We start from the raw sequence: 20,028 nt of genomic DNA on the forward strand, positions 1-20,028 counted from the left end.
AGGTTTTAGGAAACGCTTTCTAGAAAACAGTGGTGTCAAATGGAGCCATGAAATGATGTCCTAAAGTGAAAATAAAAGGGGGGGAAATAGGTATTCAAGGCAAGTGCAAGGTTGTGGGTAAATTCCAGAGGTGAGAGAGAGTTAGTCCACTAAGAAAACAAAACAAATTCAATATGTCTAGGAATAGAGATCAAGACATAAAACAGATTCAGGAGCTATTGCTGAAGAAGTAAGAAGAAGTATGAAGACATGTTAATAGGTTTAGATATTATCTTAGGAAGAAAAGGAAACCCTGACAAGTTTTAAAAAATGATGAAATAATATTAGACTTGCATTTTGAAAAGGTCATCCTACTGCAATATAAAGAATGGATTGGAAAGTGATGAGAATGAGTCCAGGGAGACTGGTTAGAAAGTAGATACTGTGGTCAGATGAATGGTAGCAGTGTCTTGAAATAGATTAATGGCAGAAGAAATTAAGAGAAATGGCCAAATTCAAGAAACATTGAATAATGGACATATTTTAAAATATTTATTTTATATCTGCTTATTTTATCCACTGTTTGAGGTGCTGGGGACATAACAATAAAAAAAACAGGTCAATATCTCCATCCTATTTTAAGAATGATGGACAACATAGAGTCAAAATTTCTAGGTTTTACCTCTAACAACCGGGTAGATGGTAGGTTCCTGAGTTAAGAAAAAAATAGGAGAAACAGATTTGATGTATATTGATTAAAAACTCTGACTAAAATTCTTTATAGTTCTTCCTTACTGCATTTCTCCTAAGGCTATTTAGGATCAGAGCAAAAGCTAGACAGTAGGTTTATGGCTCTCTAAAACAGATTCATCAATAACCGCAGATATGCAGATGACACCACCCTTATGGCAGAAAGTGAAGAGGAACTAAAAAGTCTTTTGATGAAAGTGAAAGAGGAAAGTGAAAAAGTTGGCTTAAAGCTCAACATTCAGAAAAATAAGATCATGGCATCTAGTCCCATCACTTCATGGGAAATAGATGGGGAAACAGTAGAAACTGGCAGATTTATTTTGGGGGCTCCAAAATCACTGCAGATGGTAATTGTAGCCATGAAATTAAAAGGCACTTACTCCTTGGAAGGAAAGTTATCACCAACCTATATAACATATTGAAAAGCAAAGACATTACTTTGCCAACAAAGGTCTGTCTAGTCAAGGCTATGGTTTTTCCAGTGGTCATGTATGGATGTGAGAGCTGGTCTGTGAAGAAGACAGAGAGCTGAAGAATTGATGCTTTTGAACTGTGGTGTTGGAGAAGACTCTTGAGAGTCCCTTGGACTGCAAGGAGATCCAACCAGTCCATTCTAAAGGAGATCAGTCCTGGGTGTTCATTGGAGGGACTGATAAAAAGCTGAAACTCTAACTCTTTGGCCACCTTATGTGAAGAGTTGACTCATTGGAAAAGACTCTGATGCTGGGAGGGATTGAGGGCAGGAGAAGAAGGGGATGACAGAGGATGAGATGGCTGGATGGCATCACTGACTCGATGGACATGAGTTTGAGTAAACTCCAGGAGCTAGTGATGGACAGGGAGGCCTGGCGTGCTGCGATTCATGGGGTTGCAAAGAGTCGGACATGACTGAGTGACTGAACTGACTTAACTGATACACACATAAATTTGTTATTAAAATTACTAGGCTCTGACACTGTTCAAAACCCATATTGACTCATGAACTCATGAGTCATCCTTTGGAAGCAAAAAGGCAGTTTTTGTTCTGTTTTAACCATATCTTTCTTCTGCTTCCTTAGTGTCTATTTTTCTACTTTTTAACATTTTAGGGAAACATATATCACATCATCACATCTCTCCAAAATGCTAACACAATATTAAGTATAAAAGAAGTACGTGGTATATACTGTCTCATTTAACTTTTAAAAACAAGAAGTATATTCTAGTTATGAATGACAATGTTGGAGTTTGAAGAGGTGATATAATTGTTGAAATTATCTAAGTTTTTCATAGCTGAGAATTAGCATAGCTGGTGCTCAAACACAGGTCTGACTGGTAAGACCTTTTATTGCTCACCATCCATTTGTGTGCTTCCCCACATCTCACAGACCTTTTGCAGTCAGATGGAGATAATGTGACTAGCTCTAACTAATGTACAATAAATAGATGACATTTAGGTCAGTTTTGAGCAAAAGCACTTAGTAGTCACTGAGGGGTACTCCACTCTTTCACTTCACCTGTCTTGTCAGCCAGCATTGTCCCAAGGGAAGATTCAGGAGTCCTAAGGACAAGTGACTATATGAGGTAGAAACCCCATTGACCAATATTATGCTAAACCACTGAGATTTACTAGTTAATTTGTTATTGCAGCATAACCTAGTCCATGACTGTAGCTTGTGAGGTAATTAATAAAGTCTCAAAATCATTGGTCTTAATTTAAAAGCTGTACAAATTGTGATTTAATAGGAAAACAGTTCAAATGCAACTTAATATATGAGTTTATTTCTCCTACAGTTTGAAATTAGAAGTCAAACATTGGTTTCATTTTCATATATAAACTATGAATTGGTAGATTTCCTGTAAGGTGATAATGACAAAGTTAAGATTCACAGATAAGTAATTTCACTGTTGTGATTTCGTAAAATGCTTAGTAGGATCCTAACTACAACAATTTAAAGTAAGATAGCTTTTCATGTTTTTACTTGTCCACCTAATATATCTTTCATCAATGCTTTTGAATTTGATTCATTTTAAGTATAAATATTGTTTTGTTTGGAAGAATAGAATAAAGTATTCCTGGCAGCTTGTGATTTTATTCACAGACTTTGGTTGCTTAAAAATAAGTAACTCCATTTATTCTTGAAAATGTCTTCTACTGTCTTGAAATAAAAAATTTCTATAATTGTATACATATGGAATTGGCTGCTAAAATATATTTAACATGATTTCATGGCTTCTAGTACAGAGATTTTTTTGAGGAAGGTTAGCATTTTAGATGTATTTGTGATGTTATTTAATTATTGGTAAAGGAGTTCCAAAATCACTGTAGATGGTGATTGTAGCCATGAAATTAAAAGACGCTCCTTGGAAGGAAAGTTATGACCAACCTAGATAGCATATTGAAAAGCAGAGACATTACTTTGCCAACAAAGGTCCATCTAGTCAAGGCTATGGTTTTTCCAGTGGTCATGTATGGATGTGAGAGTTGGTCTGTGAAAAAAGCTGAGTGCTGAAGAATTGATGCTTTTGAACTGTGGTGTTGGAGAAGACTCCTGCAAGGAGATCCAACCAGTCCATTCTAAAGGAGATCAACCCTGGGTATTCTTTGGAAGGAATGAGGCTAAAGCTGAAACTCCAGTACTTTGGCCACCTCATGTGAAGATCTGTCTGAATCATTGGAAAGACTCTGATGCTGGAAGTGATTGGGGGCAGGAGGAAAAGGGGACGACAGAGGATGAGATGGCTGGATGGCATCACCGACTCGATGGACATGAGTCTGAGTGAACTCTGGGAGTTGGTGATGGACAGGGAGGCCTGGCGTGCTGCGATTCATGGGATCGCGAAGAGTCGGACCCAACTGAGCGACTGAACTGAACTAAAGGAGTTCCTAAACAACTTTGACATTCTGTTCAAATCAGGCTTTTAAAACAATCAGCATTTTCTCTTGTGTCAATTATCTATTCATATTAAAAGTAGTTATAAATATTTAAGAACGATCAGATTTACTCCAATATTCTTTATATTATTGTTAATAGTAACAGTGCCTTAAGTATTTATAAATCCTTTCCTTGGTATTAGATAAAGTACTCTCACATCATCCTGCATGAAGTTAAAAATAAAACAAAAACCCCAAACAAGGCCTGGAGAATTAATTTTAAGGACTCATGGGTAATGACAGAACCACATTAGAATCCATTTTCGCTGACACCCCAGTGTTTGTTCTATTCTGCTTTGTTGAATCACATGTGAATTCCCTTTAGGTGATGTTTAAAATGCTTAATATAATAGTAATATCTTCAAAACCTCACATTTTTCCTTGATTTATCTCTCATTTTTCCTTGATTTATCTCTAATTGTTACTTATATGAATGGTACTATTTTTTTTTACATAGACATTTCAAAATAATCTTATAATGATTTTATATGTTTTTCCTTTGCAAATGGTGGTAATTGATCAAACAACATTGGAGTCAAAATTTTCATTACCATATGTAAAATAGATGACCAGTGCAAGTTCGATGGATGAAGCAGGGCACTCAAAGCTGGTGCTCCGGGACAACCCAGGGGGATGGGTTGGGGAAGGAGGTGGGAGGGGCATTCAAGATGGGAGGACACATGTACACCCGTGGCTAACTCATGTCGCTGTATGGCAAAAACTGCCGCAATATTGTAAAGTAATTAGCCTCCAATTAAAATTAATTAAGTAAAAAAATTTCAACATATGACTATACAATGGTACTGAGATATTTGGAGATGTAGACATGACTAGTTTTACAAATCCTTTATTCATTAAATGAATGTTCCTTTATCATTTACTGTAAACAGTGAACTGTAGAAGGTACTGGGTATATAGTGGACAGCTCCCTTTAAAGAACTGATATATATTTCTAACACCGTAAACAAAAATCTAAATGTAAGACCAGAAACTATAAAACTCCTAGAGGAAAACAATGGCAGAACACTCTCTGGCGTAAATCACAGCAAGATCCTCTATGACCCACATCCCTGAGAAATAAAAGCAAAAATAAATAAATGGGACCTAATTAAACTTAAAAGCTTTTGCACAATGAAGGAAACTATAAGCCAGGTGAAAAGACAGCCTCCAGAATGGGAGAAAATAATAGCAAACAAAGTAACTAATAAAGAGTTAATTTCAAAAATATACAAGCAGCTCATGCACTCAATGCCAGAAAAAGAAATGTCCCAATCAAAAAATGGGCCAAAGAACTAAACAGATATTTCTCCAAGGAAGACATACAGATGGCTAACAAAAACATGAAAAGATGCTCAACATCACTTATTATCAGAGAAATGCAAATCAAAACCACAATGAGGCACCATCTCACCTGTCAGAATGGCTGCCATTAAAAAGTCTACAAACAATAAATGCTGGAGAGGGTATGGAGAAAAGGGAACCCTCTTACACTGTTGGTGGGAATGCAAACTAGTACAGCTACTATGGAGAACAGTGTGGAGATTCCTTAAAAGACTGGAAATAGAACAGCCATACGACCCAGCAATCCCACTGCTAGGCATACACACCAAGGAAACCAGAGTTGAAAGAGACACGTGTACCCCAATGTTCATTGCTGCACTGTTTACAATAACTAGGACATGGAAGCAACCTAGATGTCCATCAGCAGATGCATGGATAAGAAAGCGATGGTGCATATACACAATGGAATATTACTCAGCCATTAAAAGAATGCATTTAAATCAGTTCTAATAAGGTGGATGAAATTGGAGCCTATTATACAGAGTGAAGTAAGTCAGAAAGAAAAACACCAATACAGTATATTAACACATATATATGGAATTTAGAAAGATGGTAACGATGACCCTATATGTGAGACAGCAAAAGAGACACAGATATAAAGAACAGACTTCTGGACTCTGTGGGAGAAGGCGAGGGTGGGATGATTTGAGAGAATAGCACTGAAACATGTATGTTACCATATGTGAAATAGTCACCAGTCCAGATTCAATGCATGAGGCAGGGCACTCAGGGCCAGTGCACTGGGATGACCCTGAGGGATGGGATGGGGAGGGAGGTGAGAGGAGGGTTCAGGATGGGGGAACACATATACACCCATGGCTGATTCACGTCAATGTGTGGCAAAACCACTACAATATCGTAAAGCAATTAGCCTTTAATTAAAATAAATAAATTCATTAAAAAAACCTGATATATAATTAATGATGACAAAGATAACCAAGTAACTATATGCATATACTAATAAAAAGTTCTATATATGTAATAAACAGAGAACTCAGAAGAATTTGGAGGAGAGGAGCAAGAATTCTACATGGAAGCTTGACTAAGAAGCTCAAAATTAAACCGAGGCTTAAAGGATGAAAAGGAGCCAGCTCAGCAAATAATTGGAAATATAGAACTTTCATTAGTGGGAAAATCATAGGCAAATTTGTAAAGGCAGGGAAGACCTTAGAATGTCCTGGGAAATGAAAGTGACTTAAAGTGAGACTGGTTCAAAGTGAATTTGAGGACCACATGGTCACGGGCCTCAAGGATGATGGCTGGTATTATAAGTGTAAATAAGAAGCCAGATTTTAACACAGAAAGAAGAGATAGGAAAGAGAACAAAGAAAACTCAGTCAAAATTATGTCTAGAAAACACAGAATTAGACAATAGAAAAAATGCAAATACCTTTGTAGTTATAATAACTATATGCAGGTTAAATCAGTTGAAAGAAAATTTGTCAGACATGATTTTTTTAATCTTAAGAAATGCAATTATTTGCTAATTTCAAGTTAGACAAAATATTGAGACAGAAAACCTGAAAGTAAAGAGAGTTTTAAAATAAAAATGGTATATCAGACAAATATTAAACAAAGAAAATTTATGTAGGATTATCAGCATAAGATCAAATAGAATTTACAGCTCAAATGTAGAGGTTTATATAATGAGGATTATCTCATAAAGAAAAAAAGAAATAATTATTTGGAAAGATACAGTATTCCAAATATGTTAGTGAAAGGTTGTTGCTGAACCACGAAAGACGTGGAGGTTCTTGGCCTCCGGAGGAGATTAATTTAATCCGGGGCCAGTGATGAGGCTTGATTGCTCAGAGCTTTTGTGTAATAAAGTTTTATTAAAGTATAAAAGAGATAGAGAAAGTTTCTGACATAGTCATCAGAAGGGGGCAGTTTTTAGCCAGATGTTATATAGGTACTTGCAGTCTGCTAATTAGAGAAAGGAAACGTCTCAAAACTCAGAGAATGGCACCAGGCCTCACACCTACAACATGCATTTTGAGCTAACACTGGCACAAGGTGAGTGTTGAGGGCCATGAAACGATTGACATGAAGAAAAGCAGATTTCCAAGCAAATACAAGTCTCATTAACATAGCTTAAGAGAACATTTGCATGAGTAAAACATACTGGTTTGTCAAGTTGGTTCTGAGTCTTAGGCAAAACCGACTTGAAGACAGAGTCTAAGGTAAATACATAGTTCTTTAACTTAGGTTAAGACAAACATTTCCAGAAGAAAAACACATGGGTTAGCTCAAGGTTTGAGAAAAGTTAAGTTTTGGTGGAGCCAGGTGTTGTCATGGCAACACCCCAAATTTTAAGAGAAACCTCTTTTTAAATTTGTATATAGAAGGGGAAAAAATCTTTAACACTTACTTGTAGTTTGTTTCCTCCTGCCACTTAAGAGAGAGAGAAAAAAATGTCTGACACTTGAAGCCTATTTCCTCCCTTTGGAGACTCCTGGCCTTCCTGCCTGTTACCCTCTCGTTAGTACCAATCAGTATATATACTAAATAAAAATTATCAGACTGTTAGATGGAATCAATACATCCACAACCACAATGTAGGACTTTTAACATACTTTTTGTAAAAACTGAGAGATTGGAGATTATCTAAGGATACAGAGAAACTGAGGATAAATTGGTATAGGACAAAAATTAGCATGGGAGTTGGGTTGACTAGATAAGAGAGTAGATGAAAGATTCTGATGCTTTAGAGAGGACTGTCAAACATTTACTTCTAGAGGACTTAGAGATAATGGGTTAGAGAAATAATTTTTAATGCATTAGAATAGATGTGCCATGATAATGCAATGGACAAATTTAATAGCCCACTATCATCTGTATATTTCTTGTGTATATGGTTTGCTTACCAAGGTTGCTAGTCTTCCTCCATATTTTCATCACACACACACACACACACACACAAATATACACACATGATTTAGATGCTACTTCTAGCATTTTGTTATGTAAAAAGCAATGTATTGAGAGTTTGAAGATCTTAATCCCAGTTCTAGTTTTGCCTCTAAACAGCTGTGTGATGTTAAGCAAATCACTTCAATCTTCCACCCCTGTTTCCTTATCTGCAAATTGAGATCTTAAGATCAAACAGCTAAGATTTCTTTCACCACTCGCTGCTCTGTAAGTTTATGAAAAATATTTGATTGGGGGATGGGTTGAGTTTTGGGGGATGTGTTTTGTTACTTATAAATATGTATTTAAATTATATATTTCACAAAGTATGTTGCCTAGCAATTAATATTTTCCATTACAAAATTCAGGCAAATAGAACAATTTTATTTATTACATGAATGCCATAATACAGATCTGAAATAATAAACTCTCAGGACCTCTTGATCTACCTAAATAAATGAGATCGTTCACTACAGCCTGACCCAATTTATGTCCCCAGTCTTCTAAATAAGTTGAATGGAGGGGCAATTGATTCTGTTGTCTTCTTTAAAAATTATACAGTTTTAGCAACTTAATCATACATGAAATGAAAAATAAATAGGCACATTACTACCTATTGCCTCTTTTAACACCATTTCCCACTAAATAAATGGCATTTTTAAGTGGAGACACCTATATTTCTATTACTCAATGCATCTTTCCTATTCAAAATTAACTGAATGATATAATAAGCTTTCAGAATTGCTTTTATTGCTTTGTCCTTATGTTTGCTAAATGTCTTCCTATGTTTCCTCTTATTTATGTATGAAAGTGAAAGTCACACAGTCGTGTCCGACTCTTTGCAACCCCATTGACTATACAGTCCATGGAATTCTCCAGGCCAGAATACTGGATTGGGTAGCCTTTCCCTTCTCCAGGGGATCTTCCCAACCCAGGAATCAAACCCAGGTCCCCTGCATCGCAGGTAGATTCTTTACCAGCTGCACCACAAGGGAAGCCCTATTTATGTATGTACTTTTTTATGAACCAATTATGGCATCTCATTCATATTTCCAGATTTTTCATATAGAAGTTTGGTAACATTATAGACATATGTATATATATATTAGTGTGTGTGTATGTGTTAGTTGCTTAGTCGTGTCCAACTCTTTGTGACCTCAAATAGCCTGCCAGGCTACTCTGTCTATGGCATTCTCCAGGCAAGAATACCGTACTGGGTTACCATTCCCTTCTCCAGGGATCTTCTTGATCAAAGGATTGAACCCAGGTCTCCTGCATTACAGGGAAATTCTTTATAGTCTGAGCAATCAGGGATGTTTATACATATATGTGTGTGTGTATTAATAAATCTAATCAAGTCATGCAAACATCCTTTTTATTGAATTTTACTTTATATAGTTCTAGTTCTCAAAGTTTGATCTCTGAACCATCTGCATCAGAACCAGCAATGGAGCTTATTTTATAATGGTGAATTCTAGCATCTCTCTGCAGATCAACTGAGTTAGAATCTTGTGTGAGTAGAGGAACAAAGGAACATGGTGGCGAATTTGCAGTTTAAAAATTTCATGAGTGATTCTTATGTAGATAAACCAGACACCAAGATACTCTGGTTTGCAATATAAAGTCTATAACCCACCAGGCTCTTCACAGCTTTGCTTCAATCTACATTTTTACCATCATTGCTTAATGAAATCTGGCAGGTTTGCTGATAAAATTAAATGAAACCATATATTCATGATATTAATGAAAGGTCTGGCACACAGACTTTCAATTAAGACTCCTTTCATCTACCCTCATTTGAAACTTAGAAAACCCATTATTTTACCATATCATCTCTTTAGTTTCTTCACAAAGAGTGAAAAGAAATATTATTCAGTGATGGGTAGTATAATGTTCCTATTTTCTCTGAGGAACTAAAAACACGAAGATAGCACAAAGTTTAGAGAGCAAAGGAAGAAGGACTCCTGAGGCCTGGGGGAAGCATGCCTCCTCCTGCATCTCAGTCAACAAATAGTGACAGGCTTCACTGAACCCTGGCCTTCACACAAATTCTCCTTGTGGAAGAGACTTCTCAATTTCTTACCAAAGAAAGACCCCTTCAAGGGCCTGAAAGTGGGCTCTTGTCTAACACTGCTGCTGCTGCTGCTGCTAACACTAGGAAATGAAATTTTCTGAGAAGACACACATACTAATAAAGTAAAGGACTTTATTGGAAAGTGATGCTCAAGCAGAGAGCAGCAAGTTGAGAAGAACTGCTCTTCCTTGTGGCTGACAGTCTCAGGTTTTTTGGAGATAGGATTGGTTTCTGTATTGTCTCTATCCAATCATCTTACTCATGCCCATATTTGGTCCAGCTCAGGGCCCTTCCTGGTGACATATGCATCTCTCAGTCAAGATGGATCCCAGAGTAAGGATTTCTGGGAGGTTGGCAGGACATATATTATGGGCTGGCACCTCTTCCCACTTTTTGGCTCTTTCCAAATTCTTCTGGTTGGTTTTGGCAGCAGTGTGTAAGTCCTGTGTTCCTTACTAGCACCTCCTGTTGTGAGACAGCTTATGCAAGTGGTTATTTTCATGCCTGGCTAGGGCAAATGGTTTCAGTCCATGGTTCCCTAATAAGTTCATAGTATCTGTGGGAGTATGCTGCCCATGAAACATGGAGTTTGTTGTGGCAAACATAGTGGTTGGTTAAAATCCACTTCGAGTTCTACAAAATAGTCACGTTAAGCTCTTTAGACAGCCCCAATTTTTGTTATTAGATTGAATCCCTCAACACTCTCAGTACACCTCAATAAAGAACCATGAATTTAAAATTCAAGAGAATATTGTGGTTGAATTTTAGAGAGTAAGGTCCTACAGACCCAAGGAAACTGAGACCCACAGAGATGCAAGGATTAAATCTATACATTCTAAATTAAAAGCCTTTGTGTTTTTAACAACATACATTCCAATACTGATTTTAGGTGATAGTGGCAACATGGAAACACAAATTGCCAGCTATCTGGTGAAATAAAGAAGTGAAATCATCCCTATTTTTACCATTCCAGATCAGGCTTTAGAATAGTATCAGCATTTTTTCCAGGTTAATTACTTATTAATCATATATTGTTGATTTAAAAAAAAGTTTTTTTTTAAACTTATCAAGACATCTCAGTATAAGTGTAATAACTTTCTCCTTTATAAAAAAAACTCATTGACAAGGATAGAGATCTCTTAAAATAAAATCTTCTTCTCAGATATTATTTTCCTTTTCTCCTTTAACATTAAGAATCCTTCTTCCCTGGAAACAGACTTAGTATTTGGAATCAGGACTTGAATTTGCCTTTCATTTTACTGAGAAGTGCTACCTTCAAATTTCTATACCTCTCTAAATTGTCTGCTTTCTTTAAGGCCCAACAGAAGTGGAATCTTCAGGAAATGTTCTTGGGCTATTGTTGTCCATAATGTCTTTTTTTTTTTTTTTTGTCACTGCTTTACTCATTTGACCTGTTAGTCACATCACTTTGTATGCCCTTTTTGTTTTACTAATATCTTGGTTTCCAATTTATAAACACCTTAACTACAAAAACTGCTTCACATTGTTAGCATGTCACCCAAGGCTCTTGAATTCTAGATGCTTTATATAAGCACTTCAGAATAAATAGCTCTAAGACGAGGTGTTCTAGAATTAATTATAAAATTAAAGATCATATGGATCCTCAGTGGCCTCAGTCTGCAATGTCTTGAAGTGGGGCTTGGGTTCTCAGCCAGAGATTGAGGCCAGGTCATGGCAGTGAGAGCAGCAAATCCTAGCCACCAAACCAGTGGTCAGTGACAAGGCATTTTGGCTTTGCAGAAAAGAATTCCCACAGTGATGGAAAGGGATGAAACAAGTATTTATTAGGAGGAGAAAAGAGCACAGAACATGTGGACAGATACACAGGCAGACTCAGGTAGAGAGAAGTGCTGAGTCACACCCTTGTGGCAGGTTGAATTAATTTTAAGGGCCATTTCTTTTGGGATTCCTTTGGCCAGTCGTTTTGATTTATCTTGTTCATAGTCCATATTTGGTATATCTCAGGGTCCTCCCATGTGTGTGAATGCATCTCTTAGCTAAGATGGATTCTATCAAAGAGGCCTATGGGTAGAGCACCTCTAAACATCACTCCCCTTTGACCTCCAAGGAGCCTTTCTGTGCATATGTGGTTAAGCAGGTCTCCTGACTTTGAAAATAAGAAATATGTGGTCTGGGCAGGGCCCAGCCTTCTCTCTTAATTGTTCTGTTATTCTCATCTTGGAGTTTTGATCCACAGGGAATGAATCTCCAATCGCTTTACCCTGGGAGGCGGGACATCTACCTCCTGCCTCAATATCACCTGTTAAAAATAATATTAAAAAATTATTGAAATGTTCTGTGTTGTTCTGAGATGGACAGAACAACTAGAGGACATCCTGGGATGTTTGAGAATCAAGGAGCTATAAGAGCCCTGTCTATCACTGAGCAACATGTAAAAAAAAAAAAAAAATCATGGATATTCTAGAGCTAGACTATATGTTCTCTTTGTGCAAGCTCATATTTACATATATTTATATTTGGATTCAACTGAATAATAACATCTAGGTCAGAGAAAGTTGGTATAAGAAACTTGTCATACATATAACCTCAAATCAAAGGATTTAAATATGTCCTGTTTCTTTCACTATTTTTATAAAGTCAAGTCTCACTCGGTAGTTTGTAGTCTACATTTATTGCATTTATAGCCAGAAGACAAACTGCATTAATATATTTGCATATAGTAAGGGTCACATATAAATATTTTGGGCATCATTCAAAGCATCTCTAAGTAGAGATAGCAAGTTCGAAAGAAAGAAAAGTGAAGTTGCTTAGTTGTGTTCGACTCTTTGTGACCCTATGGGCTGTAGCCTGCCAGGTTCCTCTGTCCATTGTTTTCCAGGCAAGAATACTGGAGTGGTTTGCCATTTCTTTCTCCAGGGGATCTTCCCAAGCCAGGGATCGAACCTGGGTCTCCAGCACTGCAGGCAGACTCTTTACCGTGTGAGCCACCAGGGAAAGCTCAAAAGAATAGTTTATTTTTTCATTCTCATATCTCTATGTTTGTCTATTGCCCTTATTGATGCTATATTATAGAAATATGATGTCATTATATTCCTATGTTAGTATTTTTGTAAAAAAAGTAGAACAATGTTTCTAAAATATTATTACAAAAATAAAATTTTACTCCATGTCCAAATCTAGAGTAGAATAGAAGTTTATTTTTTGTTGGGTTTTTAATTAGGACATATAGGAAGAAATAATTTATTAATAATGTATGTCAAAATGATAATGTTAATCTATTAACTAAATAATTGACTTTATATGAAATTGAATCCATTTCACCAAAATATCCTTTCTTTAATGATTGGGTATTAGGGAGAAATACTGTCTTTATCCTTTACTGGAAGCACTGTTTTATTAAATTCTTAAAGTGGAAACTAAAACCACATTGTTTTGCATGTGCAGATTTCCAGCATTATGCTCTGAAAATTCAATCTCTAAAAATAAGCTATAAGTAGGAAAACCTTGGTCTCTATCTTATTGTATTATGTATATTTGATGTATGTTTCTTTTGCATTATTACAAACTCTGCTAAATTAATTCTCTAATCTTTGTTTCCACGATTAATTACTTCAGATAATTTACAAAGTTCATGATTTAATAAACATACAATTACACTTTTAAAAATAAACAACCCCTACCCTGTTTGCCACACCAGAGCTGTTAGTAGTATCTATAACAACAGAATTTGATTTCTGTGGTGTTAGAGATATGAGGACAGATGAGAGAGGGTAGCTAGCTCTGCCTACTGAAAAACATGAATTTTTCTTTCAAAGAAAATTTCATGAAATGTTTTGAAGGTAAATAATAAAATATATTTTTAACTTTTAAATTTTATTATTATGGTGAAGATTTGTAAAATTCAACTAAGCAACTTTGTGTAAACTGATGTTTGCACCAAATCTGCTTCTGATTTTTCCTGTAGGATATACAGTCCAGTACAGTGCCTTTTTCAGAGAAGGAATTTTCTCAAGGAAGCATCTCCTGATTTCCTTAGATGCATTAGCATCCCTAAATATTTTTTCATAGCATCACATAACATTTTACTATTAAATAATATAGTCAATATCTATTTCCTTTCATCAGAAAAGCTTGAAAATCTCCAGCAGCTAACACTGCTGCTGCTGCTGCTAAGGTGCCTCAGTCATGTCCAACTCTGTGCAACCCCAGAGACAGTAGCCCACCAGTCTCCCCTGTCCCTGGGATTCTCCAGGCAAGAACACTGGAGTGGGTTGCCATTTCCTTCTCCAATGCATGAAAGTGGAAAGTGAAAGTGAATCCCAAGGACACCAAGAATCCCTAGGGTCACAAAAAGTTGAACAGGACTGAAGTGACTTAGCACGTGCACACACATTAATTTTAAACTAACTTTGTTCTAAGAACATCATTCAAAGAAATCAAAGTTGGAGTAATAATAATTTACAGTCTCCTTAGACAAATACCAGTTGTATGTGTACAACCTGATCCTCCGTGTTTATTACCTGTACTCTTCTAGTTGCTTTGATACTTACCTAATCAATGCTATTTATTGTAAGAAAGATAAGAAAATAATTTGCTAAGAACATCTTAGATTTTCTTTTTTCATTTCATACATCTCTGAATCCATTTATCTAGGTTCAGGAAAGCCTGAGAATTGACAAGTATCAAAAGTTATAATCCCTGATAGAACTATTTGTTGTCTTGATTTTAAGTATGCCTGATGGGTGTAATCAGTCCTTGATGATTTCTTAGAATCATATTCAGGTTTGGTAAATGTTGGCTTAGTGGCCACCAGCATTCCTGATTTGTTAATTTGTTGAATATCTCCGAGTTTAGAGGGATTGGAAAGAAATTTTAAAAAAATGTAATTTAATGGAAGAGTCCACATTCGGCAGCCAGAATGTTTGGCCTCGAATCTCAGAATTTCCACCCAGGTGGTCTTGGGAAATTTATTTAATTGAGCAGTGTCTCTCTTTTCTCATCTGTAAAATAGAATAAGGCTATTGTGAGAATTAAACTAATTCATGTAAATATTTAGAATAATGCTTGACACATAGCAATAACTCATGAATGTTACCTGCTATTATTATTATTAATATTGTGCTGAAGTTAGTTATTAGTGAATATAATAAAGAAAATTAAATTTTAATTTGTCAGTCAGCACATACAGTTCTCTTCAAATTGCTACCAAGCATCAGTTCAGTTCAGTCACTCAGTCATGTCTGACTCTTTGCAACTCCATATAAAATAAAAGTTGGTATCTTAAAGTGTCTTTTCTTCAATGATTTAAGACATATCAACATACAGTGGTCCTCTCTAAGAGCAACATCACTAACATAAAATACAACTGGATTATAGAGTCAAATCATGACCAAATGCACTGAAAAGTAATCATTAAAAATGCCAGCATCTTGCTTGTTTCCAGTATAATCCGTAAGTGTGTTTTCTCTGCTACAGTTTAATAAGAAATCGTTGATAACAATCACTAAAAGAGTAAGATAACTTACCATTGACAAATATTGTGTCAGATACTTTTGTGGTCTGGGAATCGAAAGCAAGCATTCTATTTTAGCAATAGATTTCTGTTTCTTTGCATAAGTCTTTCTTCAGCCACAGACAACAGTTCAGACAGTTAAATATTTAACATCTCCGTGAAGCTACCCTTATCCAATGACTGATGAGAGCTGAGGAGTCAATACCCAGCTCCTTTACTCTTTTTTAAAACTATTATTTATTTTTATTTTATTTTATATTTTTGATTGTGTCATGTGTACGCAGGATCTTTAGTTCCCCAACCAGTGATCAAACCAGTGCCCCCTGCATTATTAGGAGTGCAGAGCTTTAGCCACTAGGTCCCCAGGAAAGTACATCCCTTACTCTTAATTTTTAAGAGAAATTCTGAGGAATCTTTCTTAGACTGGCTGTCAGGTTTACTCCAACAAAGTTAAGCTCTGGAATGGTAGGTGACTTGATCAAATGCCTTCTGTTGACCATCTTCTCCTTCTTGTATCCCCCCATTAAGTTACCTTTGCCTCTCAGTGAACTACTTGCACTCAAATCTGTGTCAAGCCTTCTGGGAGAAGGCAAAGTAAGGTTCATTTTAACTTGCATGGTCAGAATTTAGACTGAGAACACAGAGGAGATGGGCTTCCATCAGGAGCAGAGGCTAGAAAAGAGGATAGAATCAGGGAGTTTGTATTCCAGTCCAAGTGGTTTCTTGCCAGAAGAGGTGACCTTCTTGGTTCTTTAATACCCTGGCATTTATAAGTGGTTAGTGTGTGTTTGTAAACACACACACACACATTTATCAATTTAAGAGACAAAATAAGGACCAATATCATTAATCATCAAATTAAAATGCTGTGGATACATGCTACATTTATTGTTCCTTTCTTTAGTCCATATTCCATCAGTTTGCCATCATATCCAAGGGATCCAGAGAGCTCTTGAATTGTCTGTCAGTTGTAGCACCCCTGCATGTATTAGTTCCAAACCTCATGTTCCTAAATTCTTGCTGAGCCCTTGGCAGCTGTAACAGACATGCTAGTGACTGAAAAAGTATTTTCTCAAGGTGCTGGAGAGAAAAGAACACTTTTCCTATTGTATCCAGAGCCATGAGTGTTCCACTTGCAATGATGCTGGGTTCCCAAGTTTACCACTGTTTGCTAGCTTAGGTCTTTAGACTCACACATGACCTCTGCACTAGGTCCACAGGCCAGAAATTATCAGCCACCACAAGTTCCTAACTAACAAAAGCCACAACATTTAGGAACCACATATCCCATATATTTTCTTTGTTTAAAATTGTTCTCCTTAAGATGGATTTTCCTCTCTGTAACTTTTGGAATTCACTGATTTTTTAAAAACCTTTGCTATCAGTCAACTTCATTTGAGACTACCTTAGCCCTTCAGAACTAGCCTAATATCTCTGAAATCTTAATAAGGGAAAGGTAGAATCTTGAACCATTTCTTTCCTGGAAGCTTAGAGAACCATTTCTTTCCTGGAAGCTTAGAGAACCATTTCTTTCCTGGAAGCTTAGAGATTTTATAACAATATTCCCATCCCTTTCTCTCCCATACTATTGAGCTTCACAGATGTATATGCAGAACAATGGAAACAAGGTCTTCAGCAAGGCCTCCCAAACATATCAACAAAACTCTAAAGAAGATAATTTAGGAGGTTGAGATTAACATATACACACTACTATACATAAACTAGAAATCAACCAGGATCTATTAAACAACACAGGGAACTCTGTTCAATCTTCTGTATTCACCTATATGGGAAAGAACCTGCAAAAGAAGGGATACGTGTATATATAAAACTGAACCACTTTGGTGTACACCTGAAACTAACATAATATTGTAAATCAACTATATCTCAATATAAAACAAAATTAAATTTAAAAAAAGAAAGGAACTCTCAAGTCATCTGTTGGCAATGACGGGAAGTCTCTTCCATGGTGATTAGGTATCTAGTTACACAAGCAACCTTTATAGGGCAAACCCTTTTAGATCTGAGGGGGCAGTTTTAGCATCTAAGTTTTGCTCACTGGTTTCTGTGATGTGTGGGTTTGATCTAAAGTGATACTTTTTGGGGGGATATATAAATCCTTGATTTTTCTAAGAAAGTTTTATTTTCAAGTAATTTTTTCCATAAATAGACTTACCAGATTATAGGTTTTTAGTTGAGTGTTGGATAATATCAATGTTCCCAGTTAAAGAGGAGCAGTAGGAAGGAAGTGGCACAGACAAGCCTGTATTTTGGGAATCACATGAGAAATACATTTTGAATAAGTGTGTATTTCTGGCTATAATGTACAGAATGACTTTTAGATATTTAGATCAACTAGGAAGATTGTGGCGGAGAAGGCAATGGCACCCTACTCCAGTACTCTTGCCTGGAAAATCCCATGGACGGAGGAGCCTGGTAGGCTTCAGTCCATGGAGTCGCTAAGAGTCGGACACGACTGAGCGACTTCCCTTTCACTTTTCACTTTCATGCATTGGAGGAGGACATGGCAACCCACTCCAGCATTCTTGCCTGGAGAATCCCAGGGACGGGGAGCCTGGTGGGCTGCCATCTATGGGGTCTCACAGAGTCGGACATGACTGAAGCGACTTAGCAGCAGCAGCAGCAGCAGGGAGTTTGTGGAGCATTCCAGATGAGAGATGATGAGAGTTTTAATACCGAACTTTAGTAATATTATAGGTATAGAGATTTTGTGTATTAATTTTGTATAGTACTGTCAGGTTGATTTATTTATCTTCCTCTGTTCTTTTCTTATCACAATACAAATTTGGAATGCTGGACTAATGTCTGTTTAAAACAACAGACAAGTTATAGCTCAGTTCAGTCAAGCAGACAGATGTTTTATAAGACAGACACTCCCAAGACAAGGGATGAGGCCAACCCCAAAGGAGTCATCCCATTCCTTCTTGGTTTCCCTCTCTTTATACTTTCCATCCCCTCCTTTTGGTTATGCCCTGTGCATAACCCACCATCAGTCAATGAAAGGGAAGGCAAGAGGACATACGCTCAAGGCGGATTGACATTGCGAGTTATATAACAGCAGGCTCTTTGTTTATGTCTTCCCATAATTCAGTCTGTTATAGTCAGATATATATATTATTCATGAACCCTTAATGGGCTCCTAGCTGCCCAAGGTTACCTGGAGAAGCCCCTGTGGTTAGTTTGTATCCACTGTGTACTTAGGGTGCATGTGCAAGAGTTGGAAAACTCACTGTGGTTATTTTTGTAGCATATCTGTGAATTATCCTGGGTATATCTGGGATGGGGTTTAGAGATCAGCTTTTATCCTTTTCAATACACCTCTCGATTTTGTTGTTGTTCAGTTGCACAGGATTGTCAGACTCTGCAAACCCATAGATGGCACCACACCAGGCTTCCCTATCCTTCACTATCTCCTGGAGTTTGCTTAAACCCATGTCAATTGAATTAGTGATATCATACAAACATCTCATCTTCTGTTGTCCCCTTCTTCTCCTGCCTTCAATCTTTCCCAGCATCAGGGTCTTTTCAAACGAGTCGGCTCTTTGCATCAGGTGGGCAAAGTAAGGGAGTTTCAGATTCAGCCCTTCCAATGAACATTAAGGGTTGATTTCCTTTAAGATCGACTGGTTTGATTGCCTTACAGTAAAAGGGACCCACAAGAGTCTTCTTCAGTAGCACAGTTCAAAAGCATCAATTCTATGGTGCTCAGCATTCTTTATGGTCCAACTCTCACATCTGTACATGACTACTGGGAAAACCACAGCTTTGACTATATGGACCTTTGTCGGCAAAGTGATGTCTCTGTTTTTGTAATATGCTGTCTAGATTTGCCATAGCTTTTCTTCCAAGGAGCAAGGATTGTTTAATTTCATGGCTGTAGTCACTTTTCACAGTGATGTTGGAGCCCAAGAAACTAAAGTCTGTCACTGTCTCCATTTTGTCCCCATCTACTTTGGCCACCTCAAGTGAAGAGTTGACTCATTGGAAAAGACTCTGATGCTGGGAGGGATTACGGGCAGGAGGAGAAGGGGACGACAGAGGATGAGATGGCTGGATGGCATCACCGACTCGATGGACGTGAGTCTGAGTGAACTCCGGGAGATGGTGATGGACAGGGAGGCCTGGCGTACTGCGATTCATGGGGTTGCAAAGAGTCGGACACGACTGAGCAACTGAACTAAACAACTGATTGGTCACGAAATGATAGGGCAGGATGCCATGATCTTAGTTTTCTGAATGTTGACTTTTGAGCCAATTTTTTCACTCTCCTATTTCACTTTCACCAAGAGGTTCTTTAGTTACTTTCCACTTTCTGTCATTAAAGTGGTATCATCTATGTATATGAGGTTATTTATATTTTCTCCAGCAATCTTGACTCCAGCTTCAGCATCATCCAGCCTGGCATTTCACATAATGCACTCTGTGTATAAGTTAAATAAGCAGGGTGACAATACAGCCTTGATGTACTCCTTTCACAATTTGGAACCAGCCTGTTGTTCCACGTCTGGTTCTAACTGTTATTTTTTGACCAAAATACAGATTTCT

General features: G+C 37.1%; 1 protein-coding gene across 2 annotated transcripts in view; it reads left to right on the forward strand.

The window, feature by feature from the left end:
- NAALADL2 (N-acetylated alpha-linked acidic dipeptidase like 2) overlaps positions 1-20,028 on the forward strand; it is a 1,592,461-nt gene that overhangs the window by 1,454,622 nt on the left and 117,811 nt on the right. The window lies entirely within an intron of this gene.

This window comes from Oryx dammah, unplaced genomic scaffold (genome assembly GCF_014754425.2).
Source record: "Oryx dammah isolate SB20612 unplaced genomic scaffold, SCBI_Odam_1.1 HiC_scaffold_2, whole genome shotgun sequence".
NCBI lineage: Eukaryota > Metazoa > Chordata > Mammalia > Artiodactyla > Bovidae > Oryx > Oryx dammah.